Raw genomic sequence first — 14,256 nt, 5'->3', positions numbered from 1 at the left:
ACAAAATGTGGAAAAATTCAAGGTGTGTGAATACTTTCTGAAGGCATTTTATATGAAATGGGTAGGCCATTGTGCAAACACCTGTAATCTCAGAAATAGCAGGCAGATGTAATGCTCTTTTCCTGTCACTGTTCCCAAAAATTGGTAAGTCTGTCTGTCTGTCTGTCTGTCTGTCTGTCTGTCTGTCTGTCTGTCTGTCTGTCTGTCTGTCTCTCTGTCTGTCTGTCTGTCTGTCTGTCTGTCTGTCTGTCTGTCGTGGGTTATCAAACAGTATGTTGTTATTCCTGTTTGAAGAGAGGAAAGTGATCCTGAAGATTGAAATAGTGCTCTTCAATTATTTTAATGCCTAATCTTTTACGTTAATGTGTAGTGACTTTACAAATACATTTTGCTCTGTCAGGAAACTGAACAGACAGGCAAGCAGGCAAGATGGAACACGCATCCACACACGACACACCCACATCCTGTTTGATCACCTGATTAAGCTGATAAATACTCAACTCCCAAGTGATTTTTAACATGAACTGATGTTCAAAAATTAATACAAACAATTGCAGAGGTGGAACGCATTATGAGGGTAAGATTATTTAAAAACTAACTTTGAGCATTTCTTATGAAAGTTAACTGAAGAGGTAATGTTTATGTTAACCTATATTCTAATTCTAATAGTCTGATAATCAAAACATCATGAACATCCTCTGTTGTCTGTCTAGAAACGGTGCTGTTAAAGATACTGCTTGTGTTTGTCGTCGTATGATTGAAAATCATGTCACTCACTTCCTCTTTGTGTTTAATGTAAAAACAAGGTTAAACTAATTCAGTTCTGTTTTTTTTATTCATTTTTTTCAGGATAATAAAGATGAAAACCAACATTTTGGCGTTCAAGTAAAAGTTGAGGAAAATGGCAAGGAAAAATGTATCCTAACAATGAAGTACAATGAAGTTTCTACACTTGACTTTAAGCAGAAATTCTCAAAAGAGTATTGTATAGCCAAATTACACTTTATAGGTCCTTTTAATGAAAATACTGTATTTCAAAAAAATATTTTCCTAAAACAAAATAACATCTCTCAAGAAAGTAACTATGTGATTTACATCACTAGTTTCTATGATTATGTCAACGTAATTGTGTATTTCTGGAAAAATAAGGAAAAAATAAAAAATATAACGGAGCCGATTTATATAATATCAGGGTGTCATATTTCTGTAATGGACAGGAATAATTTATATATTAAAACTGAGCTCAGAATTAATGATAACGATATTGAGCTTGCAATTCAGGAAGGCAAACTTAATGTATCTGATATTGTAATTAAAGGAAAACCATTAAATCATGTTCCATATAGTACATTAGATGATAAGGTATCGAAGAACCTAGATTTCCGTCTTGCTCTCACTGATATAATCTTTGGAAATGAAGGAAAACTTATTTGCATAAATAATAGTTTTGACATCACTGCTTTAGTTGCGGTATTATTTTCAGAGGTAATCAGAAATCCAGGGATGATATTTATAAACCTAATTGCAATGACAATGGATTCCTTAAATACTTGGAAAGACTTCCACCAGATTATGCCACCTTTAGTTGGGGGAGGCTGGAGAAAACAACAGGAGTTCTGTCACAAATTTATGGAACGACTTAAACTGTTTATTTTAGAAGCATATTCTGCTAAATTTTCTGAAATAACTTCTCATTCATTTTCTTTCATTTGTTTAATTAACAATTAAAAATGCATCAATATGATAATGCAGTACGGTAGACAAAATAAACAAATTACTATGAATATTGCTAAACCAACCTTTCAAGAAAGTTACTATGTGATTTACATCACTAGTTTCTATGATTATTTCAACGTAATTGTGTATTTCTGGAAAAATAAGGAAAAAATACAAAATATAACGGACCCGATTTATATAATACCAGGGTGTTATATTTATTTAATGGATAGGAATGATTTCTATATTAAACCTGAGCTCAGAATTAATGAACACACTATCCCGTATGCTATTCAGGAAGGACTTCTATATTAAACCTGAGCTCAGAATTAATGAACATACTATCCCGTATGCTATTCAGGAATGATTTCTATATTAAACCTGAGCTCAGAATTAATGATAAAGATATTGAGCTTGCAATTCAGGAAGGCAAACTTAACGTATCTGATATTGTAACTAAAGGAAAACCGTTAAATCATGTCCCATATAGTACATTAGATAATAAGGTATCGAAGAACCTAGATTTCCGTCTTGCTCTCACTGATATAATCTTTGGAAATCAAGAAAAACTTATTTGTATAAATAATAGTTTTGACATCACTGCTTTAGTTGCGGTATTATTTTCAGAGGTAATCAGAAATCCAGGGATGATATTTATAAACCTAATTGCAATGACAATGGATTCCTTAAATACTTGGAAAGACTTCCGCCAGATTATGCCACCTTTAGTTGGGGGAACCTGGAAAAATAAACAGGAGTTCTGTCCCAAATTTATGGAACGACTTTTCCTATTTTTTTCAAAAACATTTTCTGAAACATTTTCTGAAATTATTTTCTTTGATTAATTGAAGTTATATGAAAAATGTGTCCTTCATGGGGCAGGTGGTGGAGGGTCCAAATAAAACAAAATAAAAAATCCCAAAATATCAATAAATTCATCTTCATTATCCCCCATGTTGTTCCACCTCCGCTTCCAGAAGGAGCCAGGCGGGGCTACAGAGCAGGTAAGAACAGATTCTTCTCCAGTGACGCCAATGCCAACGTGATACTACCTCTGCTACACTGAACACATATCCTAGATCTAGAGGAACTTGATTTACAAGTAGCAGAATGTTCTGTAGGTGTTATGATGTGTGTTCCAGCTTCCACTGCCAACAAGGAACACAACTGCTTAACAAATTGCATTGGTGTCAACCATACTGTTCTTCAGTCTAATCCAACTGAACCCAGTTTTACCTGTTGGAAATCTTTTTTTATCATTACAAACTGTGTCTAAAGTTTCCTGAAATATATTTGAGACTTTAACAGTTGGTATTAAATCAGTTTTTCTGATGTTTTCTTGTTTTGTTTGTTCATCATGTTTTGACCTCCAGACTCCTCCATCTCATCCCACCAACTCTGTCAGTCCACCAGGCCCCCCAATGCAGCCTCCACACCACTGCAGTAACAACCACATCTTCCCATCACAAAGCTTCAGTACTGTCTCAATGTGTTGTAAGTCCTGTACAGCACTTGGTATTCATCACTGTTCAGACAATGTTACAGCTGATAACATGTAATGACATTTTCAAACTAATCAACCCCGTCTGATTCTTCTCATTCAGGAAGTACCATCCAGGATCCTGTTGTAACGTCAATGTGAAACAGCATTGACCCGTGATCACCACCAACCAGGGTTCCACAGTGGTACCCTTCGATGCCCAGGCTTCGCTCAAGATCAACTAAAGGAAATTTGGAAGGATCCCAGTGAGCAAAATTGACATTTTTTGTTGTTGTATATATGTATTTTCAACGTCTTTTGATCATAAGGATGGCCTCCCCAGAGAGCACACCAGGCAGCAAACAGCACTTTGATGTGATTGGCTGGTCAGCAGGAAGTATTATCTGGCTAAACAGAAGGGATGATGGATCTGACAGAGAACGTTTTTTTATGGAATGATGTCAGGTTAATATTGTCAATAAAACAGGTGAAATGTACAGAACGACTTGATTGATCAATTAATAACACACCAAACTGTTGTTTTAATACATGGAAGAATTTGATTAGTCAAGGTACAATACACAAAAACATTTATGGAATGACTAGACTAGTCAAAGTATATGGAATAACTTGAGCAGTAAATGCATGATACTGACTTGGACTTTCAACATGAGACAGTCATTAGTTTTTTATCAGTTTTTCCTCTAGTGACATATTGGCCCCTTGTCAGTGGCACTAGGAGTGAAGGGCCCGACAGACATACTGCAAATTATAATGTAATAACCAAACATTTCTGTAATAACTCATTATAATGTAATAACTTAAGGTATAATGTAATTTCCCCCCCATTTTAATTAAGTATTAGTTATTTCAAATTTATTAAGCATTTGCCCCAATTTCAAGTGCAGAATGTTTTAAGGCCCAAGTAAATGTGATATTCCTGTGTTTTTATATATATTTTCACATTATGATGTAATAATACTGTGAAATTGCAAAAATGATACTGCCCTTTTAGTGTAACAGCTGTTTGAAAACACCACTTGACTTTTCAGCCTGTTTTGGTGGGATGGAGTTTTGGCCTGCAAAATGTGTTAATATACCAGTATCTCAGCTGAACACCAGATTCTGAATGAGTGCATTTAACAAATTTAATCTGTTCACTTTGATATGTTATCAAGTCTGTTAAATACTTCAAATTGTGAAGGTGGAGCACAAAATGGGGGTAAGATTCTTTTAAAACTCACTGTGAGCATTTTTGATGAAAGTTAACTAAAGAGGTGAAGTTAATGTTAACCTATATTCTATTTACAAAAGTCTGTTTATCAAACGATCATGAACATCATCTGTTGTCTGCCTTGAAACGGTGCTGTTAAAGATACTGCTTGTGTTTATCATATAAATGCACGAGAAGATTAAAAACATGTCTCCGAGGCAGGGTGACAACGGTAGATAGCTAGCCGTAAACCGATAGACAGTGTCCTTCGTCCCGCCGGTCGGCCACTGTTTTTCTGTAGGTCTATTACAGAAGGTGAGTGCAGATGTTTGGCAGGCAGGAGCGAAGGACACTCTCTGCTGGCTAGCTAACTAGCATGCTATCTAGCTAGCACATGGTGTCCCTAACTAGCAAGCCAGCAAGTTAGCTAACACACAGTGTACCTCCAGCCTCCCACCTGCTCTGCTAGCGGGAGGCGAGGGTGACCGGTAGACAGTGTCCTTCGTCCCCGCATGTTGGTCACGGATTTCTCCGGTACACAGCAGTAGGGAAGCAGGGGTGACACCATGTGCTTGCTAACTAGCAAGCTAGTACAAAGTTTAACTAACTAGCAACCTAGCTGGTTAGCTAGAACATGATGTTGCCCCAGCCTCCCACCTGCTGTGCCATCGGGAAGCGGTGCGACCAGTAGACAGTGTCCTCTGCCCCGGCCTGTCAGGCACTGTTTTCCCACAATTCTGTTAATGACAGTGAGGGCAGGTATTCGGCAGATGGTCACGAAGGACACTGTATAAAAATAACTCAGATAATACTTTTATTACCCTTTTGACCCACATTCAAAAGTCTCACAAGCAAAAGCTGTACTTTTCTCTGAGTTGTAAAAGCAAGCAGAGCAGAAACCAGCTACTCTTTAGTTGACTTATGTAGCTGGCAAGGTAACTGATTGACTCAACAGAAAAAAACTAGACTATTGTTTATTCCCACTGCTGAGCTAGTAGTGAAACTGACATTTAACGTTAGCTAATGTTTCATCACATCTCGGCTGTTACAAACAACGCAAACAAGCGAACAGAAAAACACTATAGGTTGGAGGCATGTAAAACGTCCGCCATCTCAAACTGACATGTAACGTTAGTGTTGTAATGTTCCATCCTGTCTCGACTGAGGTGAATGAACTAGCTAGCTAGTAGCTAACATAGCCAGTTCAGCTCTAGCATCCAGCCTTAGCCTCTAGCTATCTGTCAGATAGGATAGCAGGTAGCCTAGAGCATTGGGTCAGTAAACGAAAGGTCTCTGGATCTAGTCCCCAAACAAATGTGAAAAGTCTGTCAATGTGCCTTTGATAACGACACTTAACCCTAGCTCTGGATAACAGTGTCTGCTAAATGATGTAAATAGTGCTGTAACAATAGCAACATCATATTGCTATCTAACAGCTGTTGTGTGTATGGAAATGTTTTGTAGCCTTTGTTTTCAATAGAAGTAAATTAACTTGGCTAGCTTTCCGCATTTGGTGTACCGTTAGAGCCAGAGCTAGCCAAAAAAGTTAAAGCTATTATTTTTGCCTCAATCACACTAGATCTGAATCGGGCCCGTCGCCATGAGGGGGCTAAAGGGGGATTAGCCCACGCATTTCAGACTTCATTTTCTTGTTTTATGACCCTGTATAAAAATATCAAAAAAGTTTCAATGATTGAGTGACAGGTTGGTGCAAAAATGTCTTATTCCTTCCTGATTCCGTGAATCTTCCAACCGGGTTTTCAAAGAATGTTGGGAAAGTTACCAGATTTTTGCATCTACCCGGGACAGAACTCACCCACTGTCTATATAATAGAACGAGCTCCCTAAGTAACAATGAGATGACAACTGGGACCGACTGGCTCTATTCGGTCTTATGTATCAATATTAGAAATTGAGTTTTTTACAATGGATATAAGTAGAGACTCAGAGATAGAAAATAGTATATCGTACACTACATTTCAAGAAGAATGGGAAAGTGATTCTGCTTTGAAAGTTGATAAACTTGTAACCCCACTTTTGAGGTAATGGGCCTTGAATATTTTGGTACACCTACTGGAGAGCTCTTCTTTGTCTACCCTCATTCAGTATCGACCCCACCCATCTCTTTAAGGATTCACATGTGAGGCCATGTGATAAACAGAGTGACTACAGTAGTGTACTAAACAACCAAAGATTTCAAGACTAAAGACTGGTTTATACTACATCTATTGACATGTCTGTAGACAGTTGTCGCATTGGCATCATGAACATTATATTGTAGTCTGACATCAAACTTGTAGTTGTCGTTATGAAAATGTATAAACACAAAAATGACAGACAGCATTAAATCAGCAGCCTGGTGATCCAAATGAGCATAACTGGTATATATATATATATTTCCACGCTATGAGGTTGGGATAATACTGGAATAATAATACTGAGAAATTGTGGAAATGAAGATAATGCCCTTTGAGTGTAACACTAGATCCCAAATGAGTGCATTTCACAAATTTGTTCACATTGACATCTTATCTAGTGTTTTTAATACTTATAATTGTGGAGGTGGAGCACAAAATAGGGGTAAGACACTTTTAACTAATTTTGAGCATTTTTTATGAAAGTTAACTGAAGAGGTGAAGTCTGTGTTAAGAAACGCGGTTTGGCGGGTCATGTTTCAGAGGACCCATGACTCGACCTTTGCCTCCCGAGCCCGTTGGGGAGTTGGAGTGATGAGACAAGATCGTAATTGGGGAGAAAATTTTTAAAAAGACCTCTGGAAATTTCTGCCTGTTTTAGGATGGAGTTTTGGGATGGAGTTTTGGGGTTGAGTTTTGGCCTCCAAAATGAGTTAATAGACCAATAAGAAAGAGGTTCCCAAGTGAACACCAGATCCCAAATGAGTGCATTTCACAAATTCTATCTGTTCACATTCACATTTTATCAAGTGTTTTTATTTGTGGTGGAGCATAAAATGGGGGTAAGTTTATTTTCTAACTCATTTTGACAATTTTCTATGCAAGTTAACTGAAAAGGTAAAGTTTATGTTATAATATATAATCTAATTCTAATAGTCTGTTTATCAAAACATCATGAACATCCTCTGTTGTCTGTCTAGAAACGGTGTTGTTAAAGATACTGCTTGTGTTTGTCATCATATGTGACTCACCACCTGGATTCGGTCTTATGTAGCAAAATTTGAAATTGTATTTTTTATATTGCATAAAAGCAGAGACTCAGAGCTACAAAATGGCATATCATGCACAGCATTTGAGCAACAATGGGAAATTAATTCTGCTATGAAAGTAGATCAACTTGAAAACTCGCTTTTGAGAAAATGGCTTTTGAATGTTTTGGTATCTAGTGAAGAGCTCTTCTTTGTCTACACCCATTCAGAATCGTTCACACCGTCTTACGCTTTAGCCCTACCCATCTCATTTCGTTCTCGGAGCTCACAATTGACGCTCTGGCCGATGATTTATTTACCTATGGATAACATCTGCTGGCAACAATTTCGTTATGCTTTTTTGCAGACATTAATTGGCCCCGACCATATTTAACGGTTGTGGTACACATGTCACGTAACGTTAACTAATGAGCCAGCCAGCTAACTTTAGCTAGTTTAACAACAATGAACAGTGCCAACAATGCCACAGTGCTGGGAGCTAACCAACCAGGTTCAATGTCAGCTAGGGATCCAGCCAGGTAACATTAGCTAGCTAGCTAACAGTAGACTTTAGCTTAAGACATATAGCTAGCTAGGTAAACAATGAACCTAGCTAGGTAAACAAAGAGTAAGTCCACACACGTCATGTAACGTTAGCTAATGAGCCAGCCAGCTAAAACAATTATTTTTATCAATCGGCTCTCCTGTGAAGTCGTGACTTGCAACATATGAATAGTTTCCTGAATCGGGTCACATATGACTGCATGGTAAGTTTAAAAACATGTCGCTGATAAATCCCACAGAAGAAGAGACGGGGCAACAACGGTAGCTAGCTAGTTGTACACCGGTAGACAGTGTCCTTCGTCCTGCCTATCGGGCACTGTTTTCCCAGGAAGGCTGGAGAGAAGGACACTCTATGCTAGCCAGCTAACTAGCATGCTAGCTTGCACACGGTGTCCCTAACTAGCAAGCTAGCTAGTTAGCTAACACACAGTGTCGTTCCAGCCTCCCACTCTGCTGTGCTAGCGGGAGGCGGTGGCAATTGGGAGAGAGTGTCCTTTGCCCCCGCCTGTTGGGCACGTTTTTTCCACGGGAAACAGCATTAGGGAGGCAGGGCGACACCATGTGCTTGCTAACTAAAAAGCACAAGGTTTAACTAACTAGCAAGCTAGATAGTTAGATAGCACATGGTGTGAATCCCGGAACATATTCCAGTCAGTGCTAGCAAAACTGTCCTGTAGCTTAGAATCTGCTTCATCTGAACACATTTTTTTTGATCTAGTCACTGGTGTTTCCTGCTTTATTTGTTGCTTGTAAGCAGGAATCGGGAGGATAGAATAATGGTCAGATGTGCCAAATGGAGGGTGAGGGAGAGTTTGTACATGTCCCCGGCTACTAGGAGCGCCACCTATGGGTGAGCGTTTTCTTGTTTGCTTATGGATTAATACAGCTCATTCAATGTTGTGTTAGTGCCAGCCACTGACTGTGGTGGTATGTAAACAACTTCAAAGAATACAGATGAAAACTCCCTAGGTAGATAGTTTGATCTACAGCTTATCATGAGAAACTCTACCCCAGGCGAGCAATAGCTCGAGGCTTCCTTAGATATCAGGCACCAGCTGTTGTTTACAAAAAAAGCATAGACCGCCATCCCTTGTCTTACCAGACACCGCTATTGTATCCTGCCGGTACAGCGTGTAACCAGCCAGTTGTATGTTGATGTTGTCGTTGTTCAGCCACAATTCCGTGAAGCATAAGATATTGCAGTCGTGAAAGTGTGAAAGGAAAAAGAGGATTCTACTAGTCCGTGGTTAGAAATCACAGTCCTGATGTCTAGAAGTTATTTTTGGTCATGAGAGACGGTAGCGGCAACATCATGTACAAAATAAGTAAAATAATATGTTACAAACAACGCAAGTAAGCGAACAAAAAAACACAATTAGCCTGCTCATTTCAAACTTCAGTTTAATTTCCCTGTATAAAAATAGCAGAAAAGTTTAAATGATTGAGTGACAGGTTGGTGCCAAAAAATATGTCTCTTCTGCACTGTGTCATTGTGTATAGACAGCCTGGTCTCATGGACTAGGGGAGACACTGAAGTTTTTTTGTACTATATCTCTTGACAAAATGATGAAAATAATTATGGCCTCTAAACCTTCAAGCTGCATACTGGACCCTATTCCAACTAAACTACTGAAAGAGCTGCTTCCTGTGCTAGGCCCTCCTACGTTGAACATAATCAAATGAAATGTATTTATAATGCCCTTCTTACATCTGCTGATATCTCAAAGTGCTGTACAGAAACCCAGCCTAAAACCCCAACCAGCAAGCAATGCAGGTGTAGAAGCATGGCACAGCTCTCTATCCACCAGATGTGTACCAGACTCACTAAAAGTGGCCGTAATAAAACCTCTCTTGAAAAAGCCAACCCTTGACCCAGAAAATATAGAAAACTATCGGCCTATATCGAATCTCAAATTCCTCTCAAAAATGTTCGAAAAAGCTGTTGCGCAGCAACTCACTGCCTCCCTGAAGACAAATAATGTATACGAAACGCTTCAGTCTGGTTTAGACCCCATCATAGCACTGAGACTGCACTTGTGAAGGTGGTAAATGACCTTTTAATGGCATCAGACCGAGGCTCTGCATCTGTGCTCATGCTCCTAGACCTTAGTGCTGCTTTTGCTACCATCGATCACCACATTCTTTTGGAGAGATTGGAAACTCAAATTGGTCTACACGGACAAGTTCTGGCCTGGTTTCGATCTTATCTGTCGGAGAGATATGTTTGTCTCTGTGGATGGTTTGTCCTCTGACAAATCAACTGTAAATATCGGTGTTCCTCAAGGCTCCGTTTTAGGACCACTATTTTTTTCACTATATATTTTACCTCTTGGTGATGTCATTCAGAAACATAATGTAAACTTTCACTGCTATGCGATGACACCCAGCTGTACATTTCTACATTAAAAAAATAATTATAATTTTACCCCCTTTTTCTCCCCAATTTCGTGGTATCCAATTGTTAGTAATAACTGTCTTGTCTCATCGCTGCAACTCCCGTACGGACTCGGGACAGGCGAAGGTCGAGAGCCATGCGTCCTCCAAAACACAACCCAACCAAGCCGCACTGCTTCTTGACACAGCGCGCATAACCCGGAAGCCAGCCATACCAACGTGTCAGAGGAAACACCGTACACCTAGCGACCTGGTCAGCGTGCACTGCGCCCGGCCCACCACAGGAGTCACTAGTGCGCGATGAGACAAGGATATCCCTGCCAGCCAAACCCTCCCTAACCCGGACGATGCTGGGCCAATTGTGCGCCGCCCCATGGGCATCCCGGTCACAGCCGGCTCGAACCCAGAGTCTCTGGTGGCACAGCTAGCACTGCGATGTAGTGCCTTAGACCACTCAGCTGTACATTTCGATGAAACATGGTGAAGCCCCAAAATTGCCCTCCCTCGAAGCCTGTGTTTCCGACATAAGGAAGTGGATGGCGGCAAATGTTCTACTTTTAAACTTGGACAAAACAGATGCTTGTTCTAGGTCCCAAGAAACAAAGAGATCTTCTGTTGAATCTGACAATTATTCTTGATGGTTGTACAGTCGTCTCAAATAAAAAACTGTGAAGGACCTCGGCGTTACTCGGCGTTACTCTGGACTTGATCTCTGTTGACGAACATATCAAGACTGTTTCAAGGACAGCTTTTTTCCCATCTACGTAACATTGCAAAAATCAGAAACTTTCTGTCCAAAAATGAAGCAGAAAGATTTATCCATGCTATTGTCACTTCTAGGTTAGACTATTGCAATGCTCTACTTTCTGGCTACCCGGATAAAGCACTAAATAAACTTCAGTTAGTTCTAAACACGGCTGCTAGAATCTTGACTAGAACCAAAAAATGTGATCATATTACTCCAGTGCTAGCGCCTCTACACTGGCTTCCTGTTAAGGCCAGGGCTGATTTCAAGGTTTTACTGCTAACCTACAAAGCATTAGATGGACTTGCTCCTACCTATCTTTCCGATTTGGTCCTGCCGCACTGTTACGCACTCTTCTTGGAAGAGGGAACGCAACACCCTGCTACAACTCAACTCCCTGTGTAGGGAAAGAGGTATGGGCTTGTAGGTGCAGGTAAGGATGAGAGGCAGAGATTAGTGCCATTTACAGGGAATTTATTTCCTTCACACGGTAATTTGGGGAAAAGGGGCTGGACGGAACCAAAGCAAAGAAAGTAAAAGTTAAAGAGCCCCTTCTACTACCTTAACTACCTACCCACTACTTACGTAACTAGCACCACCTGGCGCACTAACCAAAATACAGGGGATGGTCCGCCCAGGTCTTACCTAGTGTGCATAGACATATTAAATACTACGGGTATATGTATGCCCGCAGGCCTCTTGCCTAAGCAATCCCAAGGTGCCTTTCCCTTCCCCCCTGGGAACAAATGAAACAGAATAATAAAAACATGAAGTGAACAATTCACTGTTTTAGATTACAGTAACAAACGTCAGCAGGACCAGCTACAAAATACTTTACCAAAATTCATACAGACCAACAACGAAACACAGGACATACCAAGAAGCTCTCTCCTATAAATGAACACTTGCATTTAAAGCTGCCTAAGGAGTCGGTAATTACACACAGCTGTATCTCCTGACGAGAGGGCGGGGTCAGAGCTCTAATCTGCAATGGGGCCGACCAATCAGCTGCTTAGAATTTCAGGAAACCATCCTGAAACACACACATACAAACAAACCCACAAACAAAGAACCTGGGGAATGTAACACGTACATACCTACACTTACGCTACGGTCACAAGACGCAGGCCTCCTTACTGTCCCTAGAATTTCTAAGCAAACAGCTGGAGGCAGTGCTTTCTCCTGTAGAGCTCCATTTTTATGGAATGGTCTGCCTATCCATGTGAGTGACGCAGACTCGGTCTCGACCTTTAAGTCTTTATTGAAGACTCATCTCTTCAGTAGGTACTAAGATTGATTTTAGTCTTGCACAGGAGTGTGAAGGTGAACGGAAAGGCACTGGAGCAACGAACCGGCCTTGCTGTCTCTGCCTGGCCGGCTCCCCTCTCTCCACTGGGATTCTCTGCCTCTAACCCTATTACAGGGGCTGAGTCACTGGCTTACTGGTGCTCTTCCATGCCGTCCCTAGGAGGGGTGCGTCACTTGAGTGGGTTGAGTCACTGACGTGGTCTTCCTGTCTGGGTTGGCGCCCCCCTTTGGGTTGTGCCGTGACGGAGATCTTTGTGGGCTATACTCGGCCTTGTCTCAGGATGGTAAGTTGGTGGTTGAAGCTATCCCTCTAGCGGTGTGGGGCCTGTGCTTTCACAAAGTGGGTGGGGTTATAGCATGCCTGTTTGGTCCTGTCCGGGGGTATCGTCAGACGGGGCCACAGTGTCTCCCGAACCCTGCTGTCTCAACCTCCAGTATTTATGCAGTAGTTTATGTGTCGGGGGGCTTGGGTCAGTCTGTTATATCTGGAGTATTTCTCCTGTCTTATCTGGTGCCCTGTGTGAATTTATGTATGCTCTCTCTAATTCTCTCTCTCTTTCTCTCTTTCTCTCTACCTTTCTTTCTCTCTCTCAGAGGACCTGAGCCCTAGGACCATGCCTCAGGACTGCCTGGCCTGATGACTCCTTGCTGTCCCCAGTCCACCTGGCTGTGCTACTGCTTCAGTTTCAACTGTTCTGCCTGCGGCTATGGAACCCTGACCTGTTCACCGGACGTGCTACCAGTCCCAGACCTGCTGTTTTCAACTCTCTTGAGACAGCAGGAGCAGTAGAGATACTCTGAATGATCGCCTATGAAAATCCAACTGACATTTACACCTGAGGTACTGACCTGTTGCACCCTCGACATCCACTGTGATTGTTATTATTTGACGCTGCTGGTCATCTATGAACATTTGAACATCTTGGTCATGTTCTGTTATTATCTCCAACAGGCACAGCCAGAAGAGGACTGGCCACCCCTCATAGCCTGGTTCCTCTCTAGGTTTCTTCCTAGGTTCTGGCCTTTCTAGGGAGTTTTTCCTAGCCACCGTGCTTCTACACCTGCATTGCCTGCTGTTTGGGGTTTTAGGCTGGGTTTATGTACAGCACTTTGTGACATCAGCTGATGTAAGAAGGGCTTTATAAATACATTTGATTTGATTTAGATGTACTGTGTCACTCAGTGTAGACAGCCTGGTGTCATAGACTAGATGCACTGTGTCACTGTGTGTAGACAGCCTGGTCTCATCGACTAGATGCACTGTGTCACTGTGTGTAGACAGCCTGGTCTCATAGACTTGATGCACTGTGTCACTGTGTATAGACAGCCTGGTCTCATAGACTAGATGCACTGTGTCACTGTGTGTAGACAGCCTGGTCTCATAGACTTGATGCACTGTGTCACTGTGTATAGACAGCCTGGTCTCATAGACTAGATGCACTGTGTCACTGTGTGTAGACAGCCTGGTCTCATCGACCAGATGCACTGTGTCACTGTGTGTTGACAGCCTGGTCTCATAGACTAGATGCACTGTGTCACTGTGTGTAGACAGCCTGGTCTCACAGACTAGATGCACTGTGTCACTGTGTGTAGACAGCATGGTCTCATAGCAAATGTAAATCCAGGACACTCAGATTAGTATGATATGTTATGTTTGTATAGTTACATATGAC

At 41.1% G+C, this 14,256-nt stretch overlaps 1 long non-coding RNA gene across 1 annotated transcript; it reads left to right on the top strand.

Moving 5' to 3' along the window:
• Window positions 1-1,296: 1,296 nt before the first annotated feature.
• LOC115191491 (uncharacterized) lies at window positions 1,297-3,695 on the top strand. The gene is made up of 3 exons (XR_003877696.1): window positions 1,297-2,720; window positions 3,090-3,210; window positions 3,321-3,695. It is a non-coding gene; the product is annotated as an uncharacterized LOC115191491 (long non-coding RNA).
• Window positions 3,696-14,256: the final 10,561 nt, after the last annotated feature.

The sequence above is a fragment of the Salmo trutta genome, chromosome 4, assembly GCF_901001165.1.
Source record: "Salmo trutta chromosome 4, fSalTru1.1, whole genome shotgun sequence".
Classification (NCBI taxonomy): domain Eukaryota; kingdom Metazoa; phylum Chordata; class Actinopteri; order Salmoniformes; family Salmonidae; genus Salmo; species Salmo trutta.
Note: the sequence above shows the minus strand (reverse complement) of the source record. Positions and strands in the feature narration are given on the sequence as shown.